The 19,856-nt window shown below is 39.2% G+C and overlaps 2 protein-coding genes across 11 annotated transcripts in view; one reads left to right on the top strand and one right to left on the bottom strand.

Annotated features, from left to right (window-relative positions):
- SERINC5 (serine incorporator 5) overlaps nt 1-12,564 on the bottom strand; it is a 178,684-nt gene extending 166,120 nt beyond the window's left edge. The window contains exon 1 of the mRNA XM_049707759.1: nt 12,425-12,564. The gene's annotated coding sequence lies outside the window, so the exon portion shown is untranslated. The remainder of the gene's footprint in view (nt 1-12,424) is intronic.
- The window catches only part of ZFYVE16 (zinc finger FYVE-type containing 16), a 57,016-nt gene continuing 48,959 nt past the window's right edge, over nt 11,800-19,856 (top strand). For 8 of the 10 annotated variants that reach the window (XR_004477945.2, XM_033409078.2, XM_033409077.2 and 5 more), the window contains exon 1: nt 12,391-12,530. The gene's annotated coding sequence lies outside the window, so the exon portion shown is untranslated. Of the gene's footprint in view, nt 12,256-12,390; nt 12,531-15,332; nt 15,461-19,856 lie in introns of those variants that run through there. The other 2 variants (XM_049707734.1, XM_033409074.2) reach the window with 2 other exon arrangements.

Here is a 19,856-nt window from a genome sequence, read left to right as displayed (position 1 = left end):
AAAAGAGAAGTACCTTGGTTTTCCTACTTCTCACCTTTCAACCTCCAGTCATTGTCTCCTCAGTGGTCCATCCTAATAGAAATCAGTTGTCAAAGAGCTTGCAAAATGCAGTTTGCAGCGGTGAGGGTCCTGCAATACAGAGCAAAACAGGGGAAGGGCAGGGAATAGATCTGAGCACAAATAAACAGATAGCCAGCACAGGGACATTCACAGTTATTTTCTGAAGAATTGTTTGCATGGCCTGGGGCAGAATTGCAAGGCAGATAGTCTACTGCTTTTGCATTTTTCCTTTCCTTGCCATCAGTACCCTCCCTGCCTGGATTTGGTGTAGGGAAGGTCTAAGGTAGTGAAATCAAAAACTGTGATTAGACCAGAAGGAGGCTCACAGGTACCACAAGTCAGAGTAGCTGGGGTCATACCCAGAGCAGAAGGCTATGGCAAGAAAAAACAAAGGCAAGTAGGGTTTATTAGTCCAAGCAGATAAACTAGATTCAAAAGTCAATGTTAGTAGAACAATCTGCAATAGACTAAAGATCACGGTAGCTCACCCCAGATGGTGAGAAATGGATATATTTTTGGGGCGGAGCCAAGAGGATTATTGATTGATAAGTATAAGTGTGAAGGGAGGAAAAAAAAAAGAGTGAAGAACGATGGCCAAGTTTATTCTGAGCCAGGAGGATAAAACTGCCGTTTATCAAGGTGAGTAAACTGTGAGAAGAGAAGGTTTGGGGAGGATAGCAAGAGTTTGACTTTTGATATGCTGAATTTTAGAACCTTTTGTTTTCAAAAGTTTCTTTTAAAAACTGCCCTTTTTGTGATTTTTTTTTTTAAACATAATGCAGGAGGCTCAGTCCTGAAACCAGGGAAATTATTAAGTGGAAGTCTATACATCTAATGGTGAAACCTCATCTTTCTACCTTCTTTGATTCTGAGAAAGCTGGCAGACAAGGTTTACCCACACCCTGTCCCCCAACTCTTCCCCCAACCCCATGAGATTGGTATATTAGTCTTCGGGGTAATTGGCTCGCTCAAGAAAAAAATCCCTGTAGATACCAGTAATCAAGGATTTCCCATAGGAATATCTGAATCCACAGTGACTCCAAAGTAATTCCTTATAAATCCCCAGGCTCTGACCATGCACACTTCCATCATGTTGTTAATTCAACACATACACCAATGGACAGTCAAAGGTCAGCAGACTTACCCTAGGCACAATGTTAGGCCCTGTGAGAGACTCAAGGCCAGGAGACCACACCTGCTCATCAGTCTCAGAATTCAGGCAAGAATTTATCTGGGTTTGCCTATGACATCTGGTAAACATTCCTTCAAAAACATTGAATACATGCATGTTCATAGCAGTGTTATTCACGATAGCTAAAACATGGAAGCAACCCAGCGTCCATCAGTGGGTGAATGGATAAGCAAAATGTGGTACATACATGCAACGGAATGTTATTCAGGCTTAAAAGGGAAGGAAATGTTGACATATGCTACAATATGGATGAACCTTGAGGACATTATGTTAAGTGAAATAAACCAGTAACAAAAGACAAATATTGTATAATTCCATTTAAACAAGGTACTTAGACTAGTCAGAATCATAAAGACAGAAAGTATAATGGTGGTTGCCAGGGGTTGGGGGAAAGGGAGAATGGGAATTAGAATTTAATGGGTATAGAGTTTCAGTTTCACAAGATGAAAAGTGTTATGGGGATGGGTGGTAGTGATGGTTGCACAACAATGTGAATGTATTTAATACCACTGAACAGTTCACTTTAAAATGGCTAAGATGTTTAAAAAAAAAAGTTGGGAAAAAGAAAGTACTTGGAACTTCTGAGGAAAAGAGGAGTTACTATTGTATAATGGCAGATGTTCTCCAAATTGCCTTTGACCAACAATTGATCAAGAAAAAGAACCAGGCACTAAAATTGGCACAAATGGATGAAAGGTACTGAAAGAAAATCAGAAAAGATAAATTAGAGGCACCTTAAAAGGAATGTTAAAATATTATTCTAATAACAATGACCAAGTATAATTTTTATATTTTTATTGTTAAACATAAATACATTTATTTCAGTCATGCTCAGTGTAAGCAATGCTATAATTATGTTTCACTTACACTTGTGATACCATTTAACCATGCAGTATCTATGAACAGAATAACAAAGGAGGTCATTGGAGGTTAGAGCTGCCAATGACCTATTGTAATAATGAAATAATCTTTTCAAATTAACAGAAGAATTACTACTTTATACTCTATTGTCTCATGTAAACAATACCAGATTTAGTGGAAAAAAATTAACGAAAGATGTAGATGATTTAAAGAGAATCCCCAGAAAGAAATAATTTTGATAATATTGATAAAACCCGCAATTGAATCTATCTATCTATTTAGCCAATACTGAATGTGTATCAGTATACATACAATGCATATATTTGTTCTCAACTATATTTAAAAATTCTCTATAAAAGAGACATTGTCTTTAGTTTCTATTCTTAAATCCTCAATAATATGTAGGGAATGTGTCTGAGAGCAGATATGTTATTATTTATATTGGTTGACAGTTTAAGGAATGAAAGACTAAATACTATGATGATAAGCTATAATAATTTTTTCTCTTAATATGGCATACAGTCTATGGTTTGCTGACAAGCTCACATGTTTTTTAAAATTTATGTGCATTCAGATGGATAATAAAGAACCAGCTTTGGCTAATCAAAGACAAGTTAGTTGTTTGCTCAGACACTGAAAGAAAAGGAAGATACTGCAAAGCAGAATAAAGATCAAATTACAGATGTAGTTTCGGGGATTCTCAGCACATGTGATAATTGAAGCCTGCAGTAGATGAGTTCAACTATGTGTAGTGGTGGAAAGAAGGACTTAGAACTGAGCTCTTAGGAGATCCACAATTTTGTGTTCTGATAGAGGAGAAGCTCACAAAGGGAATTTACACGGAGCTTCTGGAACAGTGTTGTGTCATAGAATCCAACAGAAGAGAGGGTTTCAAGAAAGAGGAAGTGTCAGCTTTGCCAGATGCTGAGAAGCCAAGGAAGACAACAGAAAAACACCCAATTAATTTAGTTTCATGGGGTCACTGTTAGTATTTGCAAGAACAGTGGAGTATTCAGGGACAGTCCATTCTAGAGAAGGTTGAAGATAAATAAAGGAGGTGGGGAAGTGAGTCAGTGAGAGCAAACACTCCTTCTAAAAATGTGACGAGGGGAAGAAAGACAGTGAGGGGTGGAGGGACAGTTTTGTTTTTGATTGCATTGACAACGCGATCATTAATAGTGTGTCCCAGTGTGATTGAGAGGTCAGCCTTTATTCTGGAGTTGCAAGTATCATGCAGAGCCCGTTCAGATCCATGCTATTTGATGAATCTGTGTTCTTGCAACAAGGGAGCTCCCAATGGTACCATGGTTCAGTTAGAGTATGGCAGAAATTGCTATTTCTTCCCAATATCCATTCTCCCATTAGAATTTTCAGCGAGGCACAGGGCCCTCCAAAATAAAGACATACAGGGCCTCCCAAAATAAAATAATTCCCCAGTCTTCCTTGTAATTATATATGGCCAGGGGAATAAGTCCTAAACAATGCAGATATGCAAGAGTATCCTGCAGCAGCTTCAGAGAACCCTCCTTAAGGAACAGCTTACATGAACCCTTTGACCCATTATGTCACTTTCCTCTTCCTAGCTAGTTGAAATATGGACATGATAGATGGAGCTGAAGAGCCATCTTGGACCATGAGGTGAGAATAGAGGCCACAGTTGATAGAGTAAAAACCTAGAAGAATCCTAAGTATGTGTTGACTTCATAGAACAGAGTTCTATGGAAGCCCTAGACCATCTGTATCTGGATGTTAAGGCAAATAAGCATCTAGTTTAAGCCTCAGATATTTTGGAGGCTACTAATACCCTTAGTCAAATCTAAATCTAACTAATATATAGAAGAACAGCAAGAAAAGTGCAGACTGTAATAAAATTTACAAGTCATCATTGAAATGAAAACAGATTAAAAGTCATTGAAGAGGGACTTCCTTGGTGGTACAGTGGTTAAGAATCTGCCTGCCAGTGCAGGGGACACAGGTTTGAGCCCTGGTCCGGGAAGATCCCACATGCCGCAGAGCAACTAAGCCCGCGTGCCACAACTAGTGAAGCCCGCGTACCAAAACTACTGAAGCCCATGCACCTAGAGCCCATGCTCCACAACAAAAGAAGCCACCGCAATGAGAAGACGGTGCACCACAATGAGGAGTAGCCCCACTTGCCACAACTAAAGAAAGATTGCGAACAGCACAAAGACCCAACATAGCCAAAAATAAATAAGTAAATAAATAAATTTATTTTAAAAAAAAGTCATTGGGGCTTCCCTGGTGGCGCAGTGGCTGAGAGTCCGCCTGCTGATGCAGGGGACACGGGCTCCTGCCCCGGTCCGGGAGGATCCCACATGCCGCGGAGCGGCTGGGCCCGTGAGCCGTGGCTGCTGAGCCTGCGCGTCCGGCGCCTGTGCTCCACAACGGGAGAGGCCACAACAGTGAGGGGCCTGCGTACTGCAAAAAAAAAAAAAAAAAAAAGAAATGATAGATTAGAATGTCACCATTTTGCAAACTCCAAATCAAAGGATAAATCCAAGTAGTGATTATCAATGGTTGCTAACATTACTGAAAGAGAGTCAACAAGGTGTTATGTGTCTCCTGATGGAAGTACACACCATCTATGAAGTAGCCTTGCCAAAGAAACTGAACTGTATCAAACCAAGCCTCTAGATCTAGCTACAAGTTTACAGGAAACACAGAGGCAAGAGACACGTGTTAAAAGATACTATGCAGAGGGAGGTGCAGAAAAGTCCAGATACTGAAAATTTTATAGGATAAAAGACATGGCTTTTTAAAAAAACAAATTGCCAGGAACAAAAAAGAAAGAGGGAACTTTATTAGACATCAACCAATCTCAATTTGTTGACCTTATTTGGATTTTGATTCACACAAGCTATTTAAAAATGATGACATTTATGAAACAACTGGAAATATAGACAGCAATGCTTAAATATTTGACATTATTGAAGAATTACTGTTAAATTTTTCAGGTGTAATAATGGTATTATTAATATATTTTTGTGAAGAGCTATTTTATTTTAGAAATACATACTGAAATATTTATGAACAAAATTATATGATGTGAGGTTTTCTTCAAATAAAGGTTGGGTAAGGCTATAGATAAAGTTAGTCATATTGAAGTAAGATACTAATATTGGATAGAAAAGGATTTCATTGCATTATTATTTCTACTTTGTAAAGTGCTTATCTTTTAAATATACGTGTTGAAAAAATTTAGAGATGTAAAGATATGATAAATATAGCAGACGGAGGAACACTCCCAAACACATTCTATGAGGCCACCATCACCCTGAAACCAAAACCAGACAAAGATGTCACAAAAAAAGAAAACTACAGGCCAATATAACTGATGAACATAGATGCAAAAATCCTCAACAAAATACTAGCAAACAGAGTCCAACAGCACATTAAAAGGATCATACACCATGATCAAGTGGGGTTTATCCCAGGAATGCAAAGATGCTTCAGTATACACAAATCAATCGATGTGATAAACCTGATTAACAAATTGAAGGAGAAAAACCATATGATCATCTGAGAGATGCAGAAAAAGCTTTCAACAAAGTTCAACACCCATTTATGATAAAAACTCTCCAGAAAGTCAGCATGGAGGCAAGCTACCTCAACCTACCTCATAATAAAGGCCATACATGACAAACCCACAGCCAACATCGTTCTCAATGGTGAAAAACTGAAACCATTTCCTCTAAGTTCAGGAACAAGACAAGGCTGCCCACTCTCACCGCTATTATTCAATATAGTTTTGGAATTTTTAGCCATGGCAATCACAGAAGAAAAAGAAATAAAAGGAATCCAAATCAGAAAAGAAGAAGTAAAATTGTCACTTCAGTTTTACTTTATTTGCAGATGACATGATACTATATGTGGAGAATCCTAAAGATGCTACCAGAAAACTATTAGAGCTAATAAATGAATTTGGTAAAGTAGCAGGATACAAAATTAATGCACAGCAATCTCTGGCATTCCTATACACTAATGACGAAAAATATGAAAGAAATTAAGGAAGCACTCGCATTTACCATTGCAACAAAAAGAATAAAACACCTAAGAATAAACCCACCTAAGGAGACAAAAGACTTGTATTCAGAAAACTATAAGACACTGATGAAAGAAATTAAAGACAATACAAACAGATGGAGAGATATACCATGTTCTTGCATTGGAAGAATCAACATTGTGAAAATGACTCTACTACGCAAAGCAATCTACAGATTCAGTGCAATCCCTATCAAATTACCCATGGCATTTTTCACAGAACTAGAACAAAAAATTTCACAATTTGTATGGCAACACAAAAGACCCCAAATAGCCAAAGCAATCTTGAGAAAGAAAAACGGAGCTGGAGGAATCAGGCTCTGGGACTTCAGACTATACTACAAAGCTACAGTAATCAAGACAGTATGGTACTGGCACAAAGACAGAAATATAGATCAATGGAACAGGATAAAAAGCCCAGAGATAAACCCACGCACATATGGTCACCTTATTTTTGATAAAGGAGGCAAGAACATACAATGGAGAAAAGACAGCCTCTTCAATAAGTGGTGCTGGGAAAGCTGGATAGCCACATGTAAAAGAATGAAATTAGAGCACTTCCTAAATGGATTAAAGACCTAAATGTAAGGCCAGACACTATAAAACTCTTAGAGGAAAACACAGGCAGAACACTCTATGACATAAATCACAGCAAGATCCTTTTTGACCCACCTCCTAGAAAAGGGAAATAAAACCAAAAATAAACAAATGGGATCTAATGAAACTTAAAATATTTTACACAGCAAAGGAAACCTAAACAAGACGAAAAGACAACCCTCAGAACGGGAGAAAATATTTGCAATTGAAGCAACTGACAAAGGATTAATCTCCAAAATTTACAAGCAGCTCATGCAGCTCAATATCAAAAAAACAAATGACCCAATCCAAAAATGGGCAGAAGACCTAAATAGACATTTCTCCAAAGAAGATATACAGATTGTCAACAAACACATGAAAGAATGCTCAACATCACGAATCATTAGAGATATGCAAATCAAAACTACAATGACGTTATCACCTCACACTGGTCAGAATGTCCATCATCAAAAAATCTAGAAACAATAAATGCTGAAGAGGGTGTGGAAAAAAGGCAACCCGCTTGCACTGTTGGTGGGAATATAAATTGATACAGCCACTATGGAGAACAGTATGGAGGTTCCTTAAAAAACTAAAAATAGAACTACCATACGACCTAGCAATCCCACTACTGGGCATATACCCTGAGAAAACCATAATTGAAAAGGAGTCATGTACCACAATGTTCATTGCAGCTCTATTTACAATAGCCAGGACATGGAAGCAACCTAAGCGTCCATCAACAGATGAATGGATAAAGAAGATGTGGCACATATATACAATGGAATATTACTCAGCCATAAAAAGAAAGGAAATTGAGTTATTTGTAGTGAGGTGGATGGAACTAGAGACTGTCATACAGAGTGAAGTAAGTCAGAAAGAGAAAAACAAATACCGTATGCTAACACATATATATGGAATCTAAAAAAAAAAAAAAAAAGGTGCTGAAGAACCTACGGGCAGGACAGGAATAAAGACATAGACGTAGAGAATGGACTTGAGGACACAGGGAGGGGGAAGTGTAAGCTGGGACGAAGTGAGAGAGTGGCCTGGACTTATATACACTACCAAATGTAAAATAGATAGCTAGTGGGAAGCAGACGCATAGCACGTGAGATCAGCTCGGTGCTTTGTGACCACCTAGAAGGGTGGGATAGGGAAGATGGGAGGGAGACACAAGAGGGAGGAGGTATGGGGATATATGTATATGTATAGCTGATTCACTTTGTTATACAGCAGAAACTAACACACCATTGTAAAGCAATTATACTCCAATAAAGATGTTAAAAAAAAAAAAAGAGGGCTTCCCTGGTGGCACAGTGGTTGAGAGTCCGCCTGCCGATGCAGGGGACACGGGTTTGTGCCCCAGTCTGGGAGGATCCCACATGCCGCGGAGCGGCTGGGCCCGTGAGCCATGGCCGCTGAGCCTGCGCGTCCAGAGCCTGTGCTCCGCAACAGGAGAGGCCACAACAGTGAGAGGTCCACGTACCACAAAAAGAAAAGATAAATGAGATTCTCCTCAAAATAATTCAGTTGTGGGGTGAGGGATAGAGTGGGTGAGTTTATAGGTAAAATAAGATCTGTGACCATGAGTTGATTTTGAATCTGAGAGTTCTATTGCACTAGTCTCTGTACTTTTATGTGATTGATGTTTTTCATTTTAAAAAAAGTAAAAAATATTCACTATCATTCTTAGTAGTAGTAGAGGTTAAGCATGTGTTTACAACAAAATGTATTTACCTGGTAAATCATAATAATTGTAAGTATAGAATAATTTATTTGTGAAGGCAAAACACATTGGGAAACGATGCTGCCGTAAATAGCGTCATTGAGACACCACCCTGGTATATGGTTCAGAATAGCCACGCCCAAATCTCAGAGACATAAAACAAAGTTTATCTGCCGTGACAGGCTAAGTAAGCTATGTTGCAGTAACAAATTACCCCAAATCTCAGTGGCATGTAACAACAAGGTTTATTTCTTGTTCTAGAAGTGCTCTGGAATCCCTCAAGTACTCACACTAATGGAGTGGCCACAGTATCAAGTCTGGTCTATTGCTGTGCCAGAGGGAAAGGAGGCTCTGGAGAGCCTCACATTGGTAAGTAAAATATCCAGTCTAGAAAGACATGTGTCACTTCTCACAGTTCATTTGCCTCAATCAGTCACTTGGCCCTATTCAACCACAAGGGGGCCAGAAGATACCCCACCATCACGTGCCCAGAAGAGAGAACTAGAAATATTTGGCAAAGAAATCTGACCCCCCTCAACAAGAGAACCCATGTCATGATGTTGAACCTGTATCAAACCTGAGCCCCGGGGACTTCCCTGGTGGCGTAGTGGTTAAGAATCCACCTGCCAACGCAGGGGACAAGGGTTCGAGCCCTGGTCCGGGAAGATCCCACATGCTGCGGAGCAACTAAGCCCGTGCGCTACAACTACTGAGCCAGTGCGCCACAACTACTGAAGCCCGTGCACCTAGAGCCCGTGTTCCGCTGCAAGAGAAGCCACCACAATGAGAAGCCCGCACACTGCAACGAAGAGTAGCCCCCGTTCGCCACAACTAGAGAAAGCCCGAGCAGCAATGAAGATCCAACGCAGCCAAAAATACATAAATAAATGTGTTAAAAACAAAACAAAACAAAACATCTGTCCTGGGAATCACTGTACCTTGCACCACCTCTAAGACAGTATCCAGACACAAATGCTCATCAATCCTTTCGGGTATATTTCTCTCTGATGACTCACAGTCATGCAATATATTGTATGCAGAGATTGCATAATGAATATAAGGTAATTGGTTGGCTCAATTATGAATTCAGCAATACTTTTAAAAAGGAATCATTCCAGTTTTCCTCTTGGATTATTAAAGTAATATGTTCTCATTACAAAAAAACCTGGAAAATATGGAACACTCGAAAGAAGAGGGAGAAATCACTCATAATTTCATCTTCCAAAAATAGAGTTAATATATTAGTGGAATTCCTTCCAAACTTTTTCTATGCATTTTTAAAAACTAGTTCGCACGGTCACCAAAACTATAACCATTTCTTCATTGGTGACTTTGTTCCAAATAGCAGATCCAATTGGCCCTAGACCAGCAGACAATTTTTTAAAAAGCTGTTTCAGCTCTTTTCCTTGTAACATGGGTGTTTTAGTGTGGTTATATATCACTTAAATGCAGATGGGTAACTAACAGTTGCATGTCACATTCTGTATTTTGGAGCAATGAATCCTTTGTTCTAAAACTGCTTGTTAGTCTCAGACCAGCCATGAAACAAATGAATAATTGTAACAGTTATTTTCATTTGCTTCTGGTATTTTCTCCACCCAGTTTACTTATGAAAAGGGAACAGCTTTGGAAGTTCATATTACAATGGAATTTAAGCCTCTTAAAATCATCAGGATCCTGGTTACCTTTCAAAATAATAAAAACTGCTGATGATCCAAGTGATGACTAGTTAGTCTAAGGAATAAATTGACCAAGTATGTTATAACTAGGATGATGACTTTCCCCAAGTCCAGAAAACATTTAGTTATAAATAGAATCTTTAGGTAGAAGATGATACATTGAATATGTCAGTAATATTACTCAACTTTTGCCAAGGACTCTTTTTCCTTAATATTTTATCTGACATTGCATTTGATGTGTAGCTTTCTTCTTTATTTCAACCAACAAAGGAAATCACAGAAAATTTGACCAAGAATCTATACAAAGCTCTTGTAATTTTACTATACTGCAGCAATCTCTCAGCTATTTACGTTAATAAATAAATGACAGTGGATTGTGAACTTCTTCAGGGCAAAAATCATAAATTATCCATTGTTACAGTCCTTACAACTCCTAGCATAATGCACTGTATAGAGGAAACACCCATAAAAAATAAATGTGTTACAAAGTACAATTTATATGTGAAAGGTACTTGGGTTTTGGTACCTTGTTTACTTTCCTTATTGTTACTCATCTAAATCTTTGTATTCTGAAATATCTCCTTATAATTTCCAAAACAGAAGGTACTGAATTAGGTCATGTGAACATTTCTTGATATGATTTGACAAGTAACTTTCCAAAATCTTTGTCTTAATTTATATCCCCAACTTAATTCATACCCAACAGGGTATGAGTGCTCATTTCATTCTACCCTCACCAATGGAGTCTATTCACAATGTAAACAAACTAATTAGACCCATGGGAAATAATACCTCTTTTGTCTTCTTTTCATTATTAATGAGTTTGAACATTAGTAAAATATGCAGTAGGCATTTAAATTCCTTATTTTGTGAATTGACTGTTCATGTATATATTTTTCCCATTTACCTGTTTAAGGTCTTAGTGTTCCCTATTTCTAGTCTTTGTCCTCACACTGTGCAATATAAATACTTCTATCTCAAATATGTACTTGTATACATGCATCTTTGCTGTAAGACTGTGTTTCTATAAGGGTAGTGACCCCATTTTATTTATCTGTGAGCAACACCGGACACATAGTAGAGAAAATACATGCTGTTCTTCGTAGGATTATTCTTAGGATTAAATGAGATGACCTAAGCAAAGCATTTAACACAGTGTCTGTCACATAGCAGATGCTCAATAAATTATTTTAAGCAATCAATACAAGTTTCATCGTTGAACTAAAGCCACACCATTTCATTTCAGAATTTGGGAAAATCAAGACGAAGTATGTTTGAAAGATCAGTAACCATGCTTGTCCAATTTGCATATTTGGGATTTGAACGCTGATTCTCAAATCTTTCACCGCAAATTACATCAGACTTACATATTCCTGAGATAATAAAACTCTTGAAATTTTTGAAAGAGCAGTATGAATTCTGAACCGGTAAAACCTTTTGGCAACCGACGGATTCTTTTCCCCAGTCTGTAATACCCTGACCTCACACAGATGTCTCTTCTTCCCTTATTTAAGTTTATAGGAAACTTGTGGTGAACACAGTAAAGCTCAAACAAGCACAAATATACATCACATGATTGACATTTACTTCTCCGGATGAGTTAGCTTTTGTTTTCAGACCGGGGAGGCAGCTGTTCTCGCGGCCACTGTCAGAAAAGCAGAACTAAAGCAAGGAGAGGCAAAGGCAGAGCCCTTGGGAATGGCCAGTCGTCTGGAGGGCTTAAGGCTTGGCAGCGGGATAGGAGCATTTTGGTTGCTGCCAGGGTGTGAGGGGGAAGGGGGCTGCGGGTGGTTGCAAAACCAGCCCGAAGCAAAAAAAGTGAGGTTTTTTCCAGGAAGACAGCAGCGCTGGGGGGAGCAGGCCGCGTTGGCTGCCCAGCAGGCGGGTGTGTCCAGTACAGGCCGCAGGACGCAGGAGGCTGGGGGCGGGGGAAGCTGCGTCTAGGTCAGCGAAGGGCAGAGGAAGCCGGACACGGACGCAGTCGTCTCCCGATCCCGGCTCCAAGGCTTCTAGTGGGAAACCGAGTCCCGACCTACGGCCGATCTTCAGGAGCCCCAGTCACCCCAGTCACCCCATAACCTCCTCAGGCCTTTCCGGTAAGAAGCGCGGCGCCCTGGGCTTAGAACCGGCATGGCAGCGCGCAGGCGCCTCGTGAGCGGGGAGGCCGCGGACGCAGAAGGAGGGGGGCGTGTGAGGCACAGAATGCCTTCTCTGCGCCTGCGCTGTCTGCTCTCCCTAGGTCGGGGGTGTAGGGGGGCAACAAACCTTGAGCCGACATCGCGCACACCCTGGATTCCCGGCCGGGGTCGCTCTTCACTCCTTAACGCGGCGTCTCGTCAAGCCTCACAGAGCTCCGCAGGGGTGTGGGGAGGTAAGAGCCCCCTGGAACAGGCGTCTTGGCCTCTCCTCACCCCTGCTGCCCTCGGGGAGGGGGCGGGGTGACCGCTGGTCGCGCTGCCCTAGGCGCTGGGTCTGGCCCTCCTGTTCCTCCAGGGGCCGAGCCTTGAGCCCCCGACCCATTCCTTTTCCGAGCCCCCCTGAGCTGGCTGGGAAATAAGGACTCTCAAACCTCGCGGCTCCTCGGTAAAGCCTGTTGGGCCGGACCAGGCCAGGATGGCAATCACGGCCGCTGTTTGCCGGGTCCCACCCACCCGGGCCTCCAGGAGTGCTGGGAGCTGCCGGGGGAACAACCCCCAGGCTGCAGCGGATGAAGGGAGAAGAGCCCCCAGGGCCGCCTGTCCCTCCAGGGAAGGGGCTGAGCCTGCAGGAGGGGCTGTCGCTCCCGAGGAGTGAGTGGTAGCCTCTGCGCTGAAATGACTCTGCCCCCGCAGAGGAATCTGTCACCGCCGCCCGTGCTCTAGCAAAGCCCATTCTCGCACCGACGCATTTTCTCATCGTTTTAGACCAGAAGGACGCGCTAGTGTCCCTTCGTCTACCTTTTCTTTAGTACCTTTGAAAAATGGTAAAAGATGATCTAACTTTTAAACTATAAACTTATTTGTACTACCGTGACTGCATGATACTATATTCCAGACTAAGGGAGTTCTTGTTAGTTTGACTCGTGTGGAAACCAGCCCATACATTTGATAACTTAATATTTTTCCTTTAATAAAATAGGCAGTTTGTTGATCGAATTAGGTTCCTTAATTTATTATTTTGAGCTTGTCTTTTGAACTGGCACAAGTTCAGTGGTTTGATCTAGTAGAACTATATACAATTTTTCACCTAATTTCCCTTTTTTCTCCTCTGGATATTAAACCGCATGTTTAGTGTAAAAAAATTAAATATAATAAAGAATAAGGAAAAATAATCAACTTTAATTCCACATTTAAAGGTAATCAACAGTAGTTAATTTTGAGTTTTCGCCTGAGTCTTTTTTTTCCCGTGGCATTTTCTTAATTGAAATAATGAGATTTTATATACAGTTGGATTGCCTGGTTTTCTTGCTTAAAATTATATTTTAAGCATTTCCCCATATTTTTAAAAAGCTTCACAGACATGACTTTATGATTTTTGATTACACAACTGATACATGAGCAAAGTGTCTTTTGAAACAGTTACATTACAGATAAATATAAATTCCCTTTTAATTATCATCCCCAGTTATAATATTACATAATATGATGGTATCACAGTTTATTTAATCCAGTGGGTCTCAGGAGCCCTTTATACACTTAAAAATTATCGAGGACTAGAAGAGTTTTTGTTTTCTAATGCAGTATATATATACCATTTTAGAAATTAAAACTCAGAAAATTAAAAAATTTTTACTTATTCATTTAAAAATAACAGTAACCCATTATATATTGAATTAAATTATATTGTTTAAAGTAACTATATTTTAAAAAAAAATTTAGTGAGAAAGATGGCATTGTTTTACATTTTTAGTAGGTCACTTTAATGTCTGGCTTTATAGGAGACGGCTAGATTCTCATATTTGCTTTGCCCTTCAGTCTGGTGCGCTACCTTGTTTAAACTGAAGCATACTAAGAAAATCCATCCTTGCACAGATCGGTATTTGGAACAGAAAGGCCCTCACCCGCCGAAAGCTCTTGGGGTCTTTAGGGTTCCTCAGACCACAGTTTTAAAAAGCTGATTTAATCATTCTTGTATTGATGAGCTGTTAGGTTCTTTGCAATTTTCACTATTACAAACATTGCAACATTGAAAGTTCTTTATAATGTGTTCTTGAGCCTAAGTACTAGTGTTTCTCTAGAAGTGGAATTGCTAGGCCATAGAGTATATACTTAAAAAAAAAAGTTTTGATAGACATAAACATCACTTATGATGCCTACATAATTTTCTGTGTCCTAATATCAGTGTTTAGATTGTTTCAATTAATGATTTTGCAAAATATCTTTGCATATTTTCAGTTGTTTTGGATTATTTTCTTGAATTTATGAAATGAGAATCGTTAGATCAAATGTTAGGAATCTTTTTGAATCGATTGATGCATATTATCACATTGTTCCCCTGAGTGAGTATACCAGTTTATTTCCTATCAGCCGTGTCTGAGATGCTCTTTTTATCAAACACTTACCAACACTGAGTACTTTTATTATTAAAAAGATCATATTCTGATCTAGTAGGCAGTGAATGGTATGTATTCTGATTTGTGTTACTTTGGTAATGCAGGTTGTACATTGAATGTTTTTTCATAATCTTACTAGTTATCTGTTCATATTGTTTGCCCATTTATGGTCCAGTGTCCAAGTGTTTTTCTAACAGATTTGTATTATCTTTTTACATTATAAGGATACATGCTATCATTTTTTTTTGAAGGAAAGGAACAAAATTATCTTTTTTCCTGTTTATAGAAGTAGTATATTTTTGTTAAAAAAATACTATAAGAACATGTAATATAGATGTTATGCTTACATAATCTCAGACACCATTGTGAAAAGTTTGGTGTTTTCTCCTCTGTATTTTTTTTTCTTGTGACTTTGCTAATACTATAATTTTTTTTACAACTTATTTGTAAAAATGGATTTGTACTATGCATGAAGTTTTACAATTTGATTTTTTTGTCTTTTAGCATTATATATTGGATATTTTTTCATGGAAGTACATAGAACTATGGGCAAAGTTTTTTCAGAGTGGCTTTAAGAACACCAATTGTGACCTTTAGTTATCTGATGTCAGGCTCCTATCCTCTTCTATATTCTCTTCCTAGGTGATTTCATCTATTAACAGCTATGTGCTGCCAATTCCCAAATCTTTATCTATCTCAGACTTCTCTCCTGCATTCCAGATCCTTATATTCAACAGCCTATCGGACATCTCCCCCAGAATGTTCTCAAGGTACTTCAAACACCAGTCCAAACGTGAACTCGTGTTTTCCCTCAGTCCTGCTCCTCTTTGTATTGCCTGTTATGGTCAGTGCTACCTCTGTCTACCCAGTCACTAGCGATGGCAACCTGTCAGTAATCCTAGCTTTCTCCCTTGCTTTCACTCCCCAAAAGTTCCCATTCTTTAGCCGCTTTTTTTTTTTTTTTTTTGCGGTACGCGGGCCTCTCACTGCTGTGGCCCCTCCTGTTGCGGAGCACAGGCTCCGGACGCGCAGGCTCAGCGGCCATGGCTCACGGGCCCAGCCGCTCCGCAGCATGTGGGATCTTCCCGGACTGGGGCACGAACCCTTGTCCCCTGCATCGGCAGGCGGACCCTCAACCACTGTGCCACCAGGGAAGCCCAGCCATTACTTTTTAGTGCTGAATAATAGTCGATTGTATGGATGTACCACAGTTTATTTATTCATTTACCTACTGAAGGACATGTCAGTTGCTTCCAATGATTTTTTTTTAAGCACCCAATTCACTGCATTAAACACCTTCTTGTTGAAAATACCTAGAGTAGTTTTTATTTCCTGCACTTTACCCTGATATACAAGAGAAGGTGTCTACTAAGATAGAAAGTGTTCGTGTGGAGTAGAAGTCACAACAGAATGGGCCCCAGCTCAGAAATAGGTTTACCTGACCATTGATTTTCTAATTTATATCTTCATCATGTTAGTTAAACTCCTCAGACACCTCCACCTTGTTCTGTTCCCTATGGGAACAGCCGCTTTTATATCTGTTTCCTTTCCATCTGCCCTGTCTCAGTTCAGGCCCTCATCATCTCTCACCTTAACCATTTTAGGAGTCTCCTTACTATTGGTTTTGTTGTTTTCTGACAAATCTTCCATGTTGTTGCCAATTTGGTTTTACTCATGAAGAGATTTTTAAAAATCATTTTTGCAGAGTAAATATTGTAAATATTTGTTTATAAAATTATGAATACATAAATGGCCAAGTGAGTAAAGATACTACCTAAAACAAGTTATCATATGCACACATAAATAAACTTCCTTAGAATAGGGAATATATCTTATATTTCTTTTGTGTCTTCTGTACAAGGGTAGATTACTGGCACAATAAGTAAATCTTGATTGAAATGGGAAGTATGTGCAGTTTAATAAGATTTCATGTCAAAAGATTTCAATGTCATACCTTTTACAAATTGTTAGATTATATTATTATTTAATTATCCTACCTTGTTTTGTATCTTTTAGGTGACTCAAAGAACATAATAATTAGTAGTACATTGCCATTTACATAGAAATACTTTTTAAGTAGATATTATGTAATAAATTCTATAATTTTTAAGAAAAATTATTGGGCTTTTTCTAATGAGAACTGTTTCTACACCTTTGAGTTCTGTGCTTTATTTTTTTAAAAATACATTTTGTATTCACAGTTCCTTTATTGCTTTTTGCTATTATATTTATTTTAAGGTAATATTTATGTTTATCAAAGGGATACCTGTACATAATTTAAAGAGTCAAATAATCCTACAAGACTTACAGTGAAAAACAATAGCCCTCTGCCCTCATCCTTCTCTCCCTGAATCCCACTCTACAGAAGCAGCTTTTCTAATTGTTCCTCTTTGGAATCACAAACACAGAAAATAACGTGAGTAACTATTTTCTCAGTTCTCCCAAGGGTGATTTATAACTACAGTAGACCCTTGTACAACACGAGTTTGAAGTGCAGGCCCACTTATACGCGGATTTTTTCCAGTAGTAAATAAATACTACAGTACTACACCATCCTGCTTGGTTGAATCCATGGATACAGACAGGAATCTCACTTACTGAGGAACTGTGGATACAGAGGGCTGCCTATAAGTTATATAGGACTTCGTGAAGTGTCAGCACCCAAACCCCATTGTTCAAGGGTCAGCTGCAGTAACACTTCAGATGCACAGGAGAGATGTTAATTCATTACGTAAAGTGGATGCCTTAGGGGCATCAAGGCTTAATTCTCTCACAGAACCCTTACTGAGAAAGGCTGCCCCACAGTCAGCGACTATTTAACTCTTTCACCTCTAGGTTTTTAAATAACCTGCTCTCATATACAGCTATTTCTCCTCCCTACCCCCATCCTACCATAGTTTTAGACGTGATTTACCAACTTCCTATTATAGAAGATGGAAATTTATGTTTTTGTTTTGCGGTACGCGGGCCTCTCACCGTTGCGGCCTCTCCCGTTGCGGAGCACAGGCTCCGGACGCGCAGGCTTAGCGGCCGTGGCTCACGGGCCCAGCCGCTCCGCGGCATGTAGGATCTTCCCGGACCAGGGCACGAAGCCGTGTCCCCTGCATCGGCAGGCGGACTCTCAACCACTGCAGCACCAGGGAAGCCCGGGAATTTATGTTTGTTACACCAGCCTCCACGTTTAAATACTGCACTTCTCCCCTCCTTTATATTTGCAAATTAGTTATATGTTAATTTTTAGTTAAATTATTATTTAGTGTTTGCATCATTTATGTAAATATTGTGTACAGCTGAGCCAGGTAGTATATTGTGATGATACTTCCTTTCTTATATAATTCTGTGTTTTTCCTAGAGTTCATAATCATCTTGGTTTTTTAATATGTCTTTTCATATCTTTTATTTAATGTATTAACAACCTTTCAGGCAAGATGTGTAAATCTCCTGTTGGTAGATTCACACACATCAGATAATCTGTTTGTTTATTTTGCAATATCTTTCCTGTAATTGTCTGTCACCCTGCCTCCATCTTGATGGGTTGCTCTCTAGGCCTGTTGTACAGCTATCTTCCTGAAGTGTCCTTTGTGTCCCTGTGAATTTCATTTTTCTCTGCCCTCTGTGGGATAACCTGTTTCCAGGATGTCAGGTCTTTTTTCTTTCTTGGTGTCGCCTTCATGTTGGCAAAGTACATCTTCTAGTAGTTTCCTGAGAAAGACTGAATGGGAGGCAAATTTTGACATACCTCCTTCATTATGTGTGTGCATGTATGTGCACATGCATTTCTTTACTTTCCAGCATTATAAGATACTCCATGCTCATCTTGTATATTTCCTGTCCCAGTCTTAACAATCAGCGATTTCTCCAAGGAGCCTTGGTTCCTTTTGTTGGAGAAACCAAGATCTGGGCACTAGTGTGCTTATTGCCACTAAGACGTCTTGCTTTTAGGCCCTTTCAGCTGATGGAGCAAGAGATATGGTTTATGCTAATATCTATAAATATTTCAAACAAAAAATTATTACAAATGTGTAACCATCTGTGTCCATATTAAGCTAAACATGAATTTATACTGATGTCTCCAACTCAAATTCATTACCACATGGATCATTCTAGCTTCCTCCCCTTGCTTATATGTAACCTTCTCCTCCAAAAGTGGAAACCTCACTCCCACCATCAGCCATCCATTTATTTAATTTCATTTCCAGCATATGTGTATGATGGTTTCAGAATTAACCTATACCCCCAGGAGAAACAACTTTATCAACTAGAGTACAATGCTTGTGTTGCCTTTAGACTCCACTTATTTCCAAAGGTAGAACTTTATTTCTCTACCCGCTTCAGCATGGTTGTTTTATACATTCGTAATGCATTTAGACTTTTTTTCACATTCTGCATTCCAACTGAGTCCCCCAACCTTCTAAACATTTTTTAAAATTTGCGTACATTGAGGTTATACTTTGTGTTATAAAGTTGTATGGGTACTGACAAATGCTTAATGTCTTGTATTCACCATTATAGTATTATACAGAATAGTTTCACCACCCTAAAAGATCCACTTTGCTTTAGCTGTTCAGTCCTCCCCTACTCCAGAGCACTGGCAATCACTGATGTGTGTACTATCACTCTAGTTTTACCCATTCCAGAATGTCATAAAATTAGAATTGTATAGTATAGAGATTTTTTAGACTGCTTTCTTTCACTTAGCAATACCCATTTAAGATTCATCCATCTTTTTGTGGCTTGATGGTACATTTCTTTATATCACTGAATAATGTTCCATTGCATGGATGTACCAGAGTTTATTTAGCCGTTCACTTACTGAAGGACATCTTGGATGCTTCCACATTTTGGCAGTTATGAATAAAGCTGCTATAAACATTCACATCTCAGTTCTTATGTGCACATAAATCTTTAAATCAGTTGGGTAAATACCCAGTATTATGATTGCTGGTTCATATGGTAAGACTATGTTTAGTTTTGTGAGAGACTGCCAAGGTGTTTTCCAAAGTGGCTGTACCATGTTGCATTCCTATCAGCAATAAATGAGAGTTCCTGCTGTTTGGCATCCTTGGGGCATTTGGTATTGTCAGTTTTTTGGATTTCAACCATTGTAATAGATATGAAGTGGTATCTCATTATTTAAATCTGTAGTTCTCTAAAGATAAATGATAT

Source organism: Orcinus orca, chromosome 3 (genome assembly GCF_937001465.1).
Source record: "Orcinus orca chromosome 3, mOrcOrc1.1, whole genome shotgun sequence".
NCBI lineage: Eukaryota > Metazoa > Chordata > Mammalia > Artiodactyla > Delphinidae > Orcinus > Orcinus orca.
Note: the sequence above shows the minus strand (reverse complement) of the source record. Positions and strands in the feature narration are given on the sequence as shown.